Consider the following 8,077-nt stretch of genomic DNA (forward strand, 5'->3'; position numbering starts at 1 on the left):
TTTCAGGGAAATGTATGGAGTAAAAAGTACATTATTTTCTTTAGGAATGTAGTGAAGTAAAAATAGTAAGTAGTAAATAGTAAAGTACAGATACCCCCCAAAACTACTTAAGTATTATTTTACTTAAGTATTTTTACTTAAGTAGTTAACACCACTATTACTTTGAGGTAGTAAGTCATAATTATGAGATATCAGATAGTAAGTATGAGACATGAAACCGAAAGGTTTCTAGATCGAATACCCGAGCTGACAAGGTAAACATCTGTCGTTCTGCCCCTGAACCCACCGTTCCTAGGCCGTCATTGGAAATAAGAATTTGTTCTTAACCGACTTGTCTAGTTTAATAAAGGTTAAAAAACTAATCATGTGATTCGTAATAATGACTTACTATCTAATAATAATGACTTACTATCTAATAATAATGACATACTATCTAATAATAATGACATACTATCTAATAATAATGACTTACTATCTAATAATAATGACTTACTATCTAATAATAATGACTTACTATCTAATAATAATGACTTACTATAATAATAATGACATACTATCAATAATAATGATTACTATCTATAATAATGACGTACTATCTAATAATAATGATGTACTACTATCTAATAATAATGATGTACTACTATCTAATAATAATGATATGTAGTACTATCTAATAATAATGATGTACTACTATCTAATAATAATGATATGTAGTACTATCTAATAATAATGATATGTAGTACTATCTAATAATAATGATATACTATCTAATAATAATGACTTACTATCTAATAATAATGACTTACTATCTAATAATAATGACTTACTATCTAATAATAATGACTTACTATCTAATAATAATGACTTACTATCTAATAATAATGACTTACTATCTAATAATAATGACTTACTATCTAATAATAATGACTTACTATCTATAAATGTACTGTCTAATAATAATGACATACTATCTATAATAATGACTTACTATCTAATAATAATGACTTACTATCTAATAATAATGACTTACTATCTAATATAATGACTTACTATCTAATAATAATGACTTACTATCTAATAATAATGACTTACTATCTAATAATAATGACATACTATCTAATAATAATGACTTACTATCTAATAATAATGACATACTATCTAATAATAATGACTTACTATCTAATAATAATGACTTACTATCTAATAATAATGACTTACTATCTAATAATAATGACATACTATCTAATAATAATGACTTACTATCTAATAATAAGACTACTTCTATATAATGACTTACTATCTAATAATAATGACTTACTATCTAATAATAATGACTTACTATCTAATAATAATGACATACTACTATAATAATGACTTACTATCTAATAATAATGACTTACTATCTAATAATAATGACTTACTATCTAATAATAATGACACTATCTAATAAAATGACTTACTATCTAATAATATGACTTACTATCTAATAATAATGACTTACTATCTAATAATATGATACTATCTAATATAATGACTTACTACTAATAATAAGACTACTATCTAATAATATGACTTACTATCTAATAAAATACTATCTAATAATAATGACTTACTATCTAATAATAATGACTTACTATCTAATAATAATGACTTAAGTCATAATTATGAGATATGACATAAGTCATATGAGACACATTTTTTATTAATTAATGAAGAAAAAAAATGTGATTAATAATAATGACTTACTATCTAATAATAATGACTTAAGTCATAGTTATGAAATATGACATAAGTCATATGAGACACATTTTAAATGTATTTAACCTTTATTTAACTAGACAAGTCAGTTAAGGACACATTATTATTTCCAATGACGGCCTAGGAACAGTGGGTTCAGGGGCAGAACGACAGACGTTTACCTTGTCAGCTCGGGTATTCGATGTAGAAACCTTTCGGTTACTGGCCCAACGCTCTAACCACGAGGCTACCTGCCGCTACACATACTTAATGTTAGTACAACATATTTAATTATTAAATACAAAGTCAGAAAATTATATTGTATCTGTAAAGTAAGTAAGAAGGTAGATATAACTAAGTACCGGCTAGTAACTATTTAAATACAGAGTCACACCACTACCTAGTCACCCCACTAGTACCAGATAATACCTAGTCACAACACTACCTAGTCACCCCACTAGTACCATATAATACCTAGTCACACCACTACCTAGTCACCCCACTAGTACCATATAATACCTAGTCACACCACTACCTAGTCACCCCACTAGTACCATATAATACCTAGTCACACCACTAGTACCATATAATACCTAGTCACACCACTAGTACCATATAATACCTAGTCACACCACTAGTACCAGATAATACCTAGTCACACCACTAGTACCATATAATACCTAGTCACACCACTAGTACCATATAATACCTAGTCACACCCCACTAGTACCATATAATACCTAGTCACACCACTACCTAGTCACACCACTAGTACCATATAATACCTAGTCACACCACTAGTACCATATAATACCTAGTCACACAACTACCTAGTCACACCACTAGTACCATATAATACCTAGTCACACCACTACCTAGTCACACCACTAGTACCATATAATACCTAGTCACACCACAAGTACCATATAATACCTAGTCACACATAAGTACCATATAATACCCTAGTCACACCGCTAGTACCAGCGAATACCTAGTCACACCACTAGTACCATATAATACCTAGTCACACACTAGTAATATAATACCTAGTCACCCCACTAGTACCATATAATACCTAGTCACACCACTACCTAGTCACACCACTAGTACCATATAATACCTAGTCACCCCACTAGTACCATATAATACCTAGTCACACCACTACCTAGTCACACCGCTAGTACCAGCTAATACCTAGTCACACCACTAGTACCATATAATACCTAGTCACACCTACAGACCATATAACCTAGTCACACCATACCTAGTCACCCACTAGTACCATATATAACCTAGTCACACCACTAGTACCAGATAATACCTAGTCACACCACTAGTACCATATAATACCTAGTCACCCCACTAGTACCATATAATACCTAGTCACAACACTACCTAGTCACACCACTAGTACCATATAATACCTAGTCACACCACTAGTACCATATAATACCTAGTCACACCACTAGTACCATATAATACCTAGTCACACCACTAGTACCATATAATACCTAGTCACACCACTAGTACCATATAATACCTAGTCACACCACTAGTACCATATAATACCTAGTCACCCCACTAGTACCATATAATACCTAGTCACAACACTACCTAGTCACACCACTAGTACCATATAATACATAGTCACCCCACTAGTACCATATAATACCTAGTCACCCCACTAGTACCATATAATACCTAGTCACACCACTAGTACCATATAATACCCAGTCACACCACTACCTAGTCACACCACTAGTACCATATAATACCTAGTCACACCACTACCTAGTCACACCACTAGTACCATATAATACCCAGTCACACCACTACCTAGTCACACCACTAGTATCATATAATACCCAGTCACACCACTAGTACCATATAATACCTAGTCACACCACTACCTAGTCACACCACTAGTACCATATAATACCTAGTCACACCACTAGTACCATATAATACCTAGTCACACAACTAGTACCATATAATACCTAGTCACACCACTACCTAGCACACCACTAGTACATATAATACCTAGTCACACCACTAGTACCATTAATACCCAGTCACACCATACCTAGTCACACCACTAGTAAATATAATACCTAGTCACACCCACTACCTAGTCACACCACTAGTACCATATATACCAGTCACACCACTACCTAGTCACACCACTAGTACCATATAATACCTAGTCACACCACTACCTAGTCACACCACTAGTATCATATAATACCCAGTCACACCACTAGTACCATATAATACTTAGTCACACCACTACCTAGTCACACCACTAGTACCATATAATACCTAGTCACACCACTAGTACCATATAATACCTAGTCACACCACTACCTAGTCACACCACTAGTACCAGATAATACCTAGTCACCCCACTAGTACCATATAATACCTAGTCACACCACTAGTACCATATATACCTAGTCACACCACTAGTACCATATAATACTTAGTCACACCACTAGTACCACATAATACCTAGTCACACCTCTAGTACCAGATAATACCTAGTCACACCACTACCTAGTCACACCACTAGTACCATATAATACCTAGTCACACCACTAGTACCATATAATACCTAGTCACACCACTAGTCACACCGCTAGTACCAGCTAATAACCTAGTCACACCACTAGTACCATTAATACCTAGTCACACCACTAGTACCTATAATTACCTAGTCACACCACTACTATTCACCCACTAGTACCATATAATACCTAGTCACACCATAGTACAGATAATACCTAGTCACACCACTAGTACCATATAATACCTAGTCACCCACTAGTACCATATAATACCTAGTGACACACTACCTGTCACACCACTAGTACCATATAATACCTAGTCACACCACTAGTACCATATAATACCTAGTCACACAACTAGTACCATAAATACCAGTACATGACCATACACCTACACACTAATACCATATATACTAGTCACCCACTAGTACCAAATAATACCTGTCACAACACTACCTAGTCACACCACTAGTACCATATAATACATAGTCACCCACTAGTACCAATAATACCTAGTCACACCAAATAGTACCATATAATACCTAGTCACACCACTAGTACACATATAATACCCAGTCACACCACTACCTAGTCACACCACTAGTACCATAATACCTAGTCACACCACTACCTAGTCACACCACTAGTACCATATAATACCCTCACACCATACCTAGTCACACACTAGTATCATATAATACCAGTCACACCACTAGTACCATATAATACCTAGTCACACCACTACCTCGTCCACACCACTAGTACCATATAATACTAGTCACACCACTATACCAACAATACCCAGTCACACCACTACCTATCAACCACTAGTACCATATAATACCTAGTCACACACTACCTAGTCACACCACTAGTACCATATAATACCCATCACACCACTACTAGTCACACCACTAGTACCATATAATACCTAGTCACACCACTACCTAGTCACACCACTAGTACCAGATAATACCTAGTCACCCACACTAGTACCATATAATACCTAGTCAACCATAGTACCATATAATACCTAGTCACACCACTACCTAGTCACACCAACTAGTACCATATAATACTTAGTCACCCACACTAGTACCACATAATACCTAGTCCAACTCTAGTACCAGATAATACCTAGTCACACCACTACCTAGTCACACCACTAGTACCATATAATACCTAGTCACACCACTAGTACCATATAATACCTAGTCACACCACTACCTAGTACCACCACTAGTACCAGATATACCTAGTCACACCACTAGTACCATTAATACCTAGTCACACCACTAGTACAATATAATACCTAGTCACACCACTAGTACCTAATACCAGTCACACACTACCTAGTACACCACTAGTACCAGATAATACTAGTCACACCACTAGTACCAGATAATACCTAGTCACACCACTAGTACCATATAATACCTAGTCACAACACTAGTACCAGATAAATACTTAGTCCACCACTAGTACATATAATACCTAGTCAACCACTACCTAGTCACACCACTAGTACCATATAATACCTAGTCACACCACTAGTACCATATAATACCAAGTCACACCACTAGTACCATATAATACCTAGTTACACCACTACCTAGTCACACCGCTAGTACCAGCTAATACCTAGTCACACCGCTAGTACCATATAATACCTAGTCACACCACTAGTACCATATAATACCTAGTCACCCCACTAGTACCATATAATACCTAGTCACACCACTACCTAGTCACCCCACTAGTACCATATAATACCTAGTCACACCACTAGTACCATATAATACCTAGTCACACCACTACCTAGTCACCCCACTAGTACCATATAATACCTAGTCACACCACTAGTACCATATAATACCTAGTCACCCCACTAGTACCATATAATACCTAGTCACAACACTACCTAGTCACACCACTAGTACCATATAATACCTAGTCACACCACTACCTAGTCACCCCACTAGTACCATATAATACCTAGTCACACCACTAGTACATATAATACCTAGTCACACCACTAGTACGTATAATACCCAGTCACACCAATACTAGTCACACCCACTAGTACCATATAATACTCAGTCACACCACTACACTAGTCACACACCACTAGTACCATATAATACCTAGTCACACCACTAGTACCATATAATACCCAGTCACACCACTACCTAGTCACACCACTAGTACCATATAATACCTAGTCACACCACTACCTAGTCCACACCACTAGTACCATATAATAGCTAGTCACACCACTAGTACCATATAATACCTAGTCACACCCACTACCTAGTCCACCACTAGTACCAGATAATACTAGTCACCCCACTAGTACCATATAATACCTGTCACACCACTAGTACCATATAATACCTAGTCACACCACTAGTACCATATAATACCTAGTCACACCACTAGTACCACATAATACCTAGTCACACCTCTAGTACCAGATAATACCTAGTCACACCACTACCTAGTCACACCACTAGTACCATATAATACCTAGTCACACCACTAGTATAATACCTAGTACCATATAATACCTAGTCACACCACTACCTAGTCACACCACTAGTACCAGATAATACCTAGTCACACCACTAGTACCAGATAATACCTAGTCACACCACTAGTACCATATAATACCTAGTCACAACACTAGTACCAGATAATACCTAGTCACACCACTAGTACCATATAATACCTAGTCACACCACTAGTACCATATAATACCTAGTCACACCACTACCTAGTCAACCGCTAGTACCAGCTAATACCTAGTCACCAACTAGTACCATATAATACACTAGTCACACCACTAATACCATAATAATACCTAGTCACCCCATAGTACCATATAATACCTAGTCACACCACTACCTAGTACACCACTAGTCCTAGTACAATAATACCTAGTCACACCACTAGTACCATATAATACTAGTCACACCACTACCTAGTCACCACACTATACCATATAATACCTAGTCACACCCACTAGTACCATATAATACCTAGTCACACCACTAGTACCATATAATACCTAGTCACAACACTACCTAGTCACACCACTAGTACCATATAATACATAGTCACACCACTAGTACCATATAATACCTAGTCACACCACTAGTACCAGATAATACCTAGTCACACCACTAGTACCATATAATACCTAGTCACACCACTACCGAGTCACACCGCTAGTACCAGCTAATACCTAGTCACACCACTAGTACCATATAATACCTAGTCACACCACTAGTACCAAATAATACCTAGTCACATCACTAACTAGTCACACCACTAGTACCATATAATACCTAGTCACATCACTAACTAGTCACACCACTAGTACCATATAATACCTAGTCGAATCATAACTAGTCACACCCTAGTACCAGATAATACCTAGTCACACCACTAGTACCATATAATACCTAGTCACACCACTACCTAGTCACACCACTAGTACCATATAATACCCAGTCACACCACTACTACCATATAATACCTAGTCATACCACTAGTACCAGATAATACCCAGTCACACCACTGGTACCAGATAATACCTAGTCACACCACTAGTACCATATAATACCTAGTCACACCACTAGTACCAGATAATACCTAGTCACACCACTAGTACCATATAATACCTAGTCACACCACTACCGAGTCACACCGCTAGTACCAGCTATTACCTAGTCACACCACTAGTACCATATAATACCTAGTCACACCACTAGTAT

Source organism: Salvelinus namaycush, chromosome 28 (assembly GCF_016432855.1).
Source record: "Salvelinus namaycush isolate Seneca chromosome 28, SaNama_1.0, whole genome shotgun sequence".
NCBI classification, from domain to species: Eukaryota; Metazoa; Chordata; class Actinopteri; order Salmoniformes; family Salmonidae; genus Salvelinus; species Salvelinus namaycush.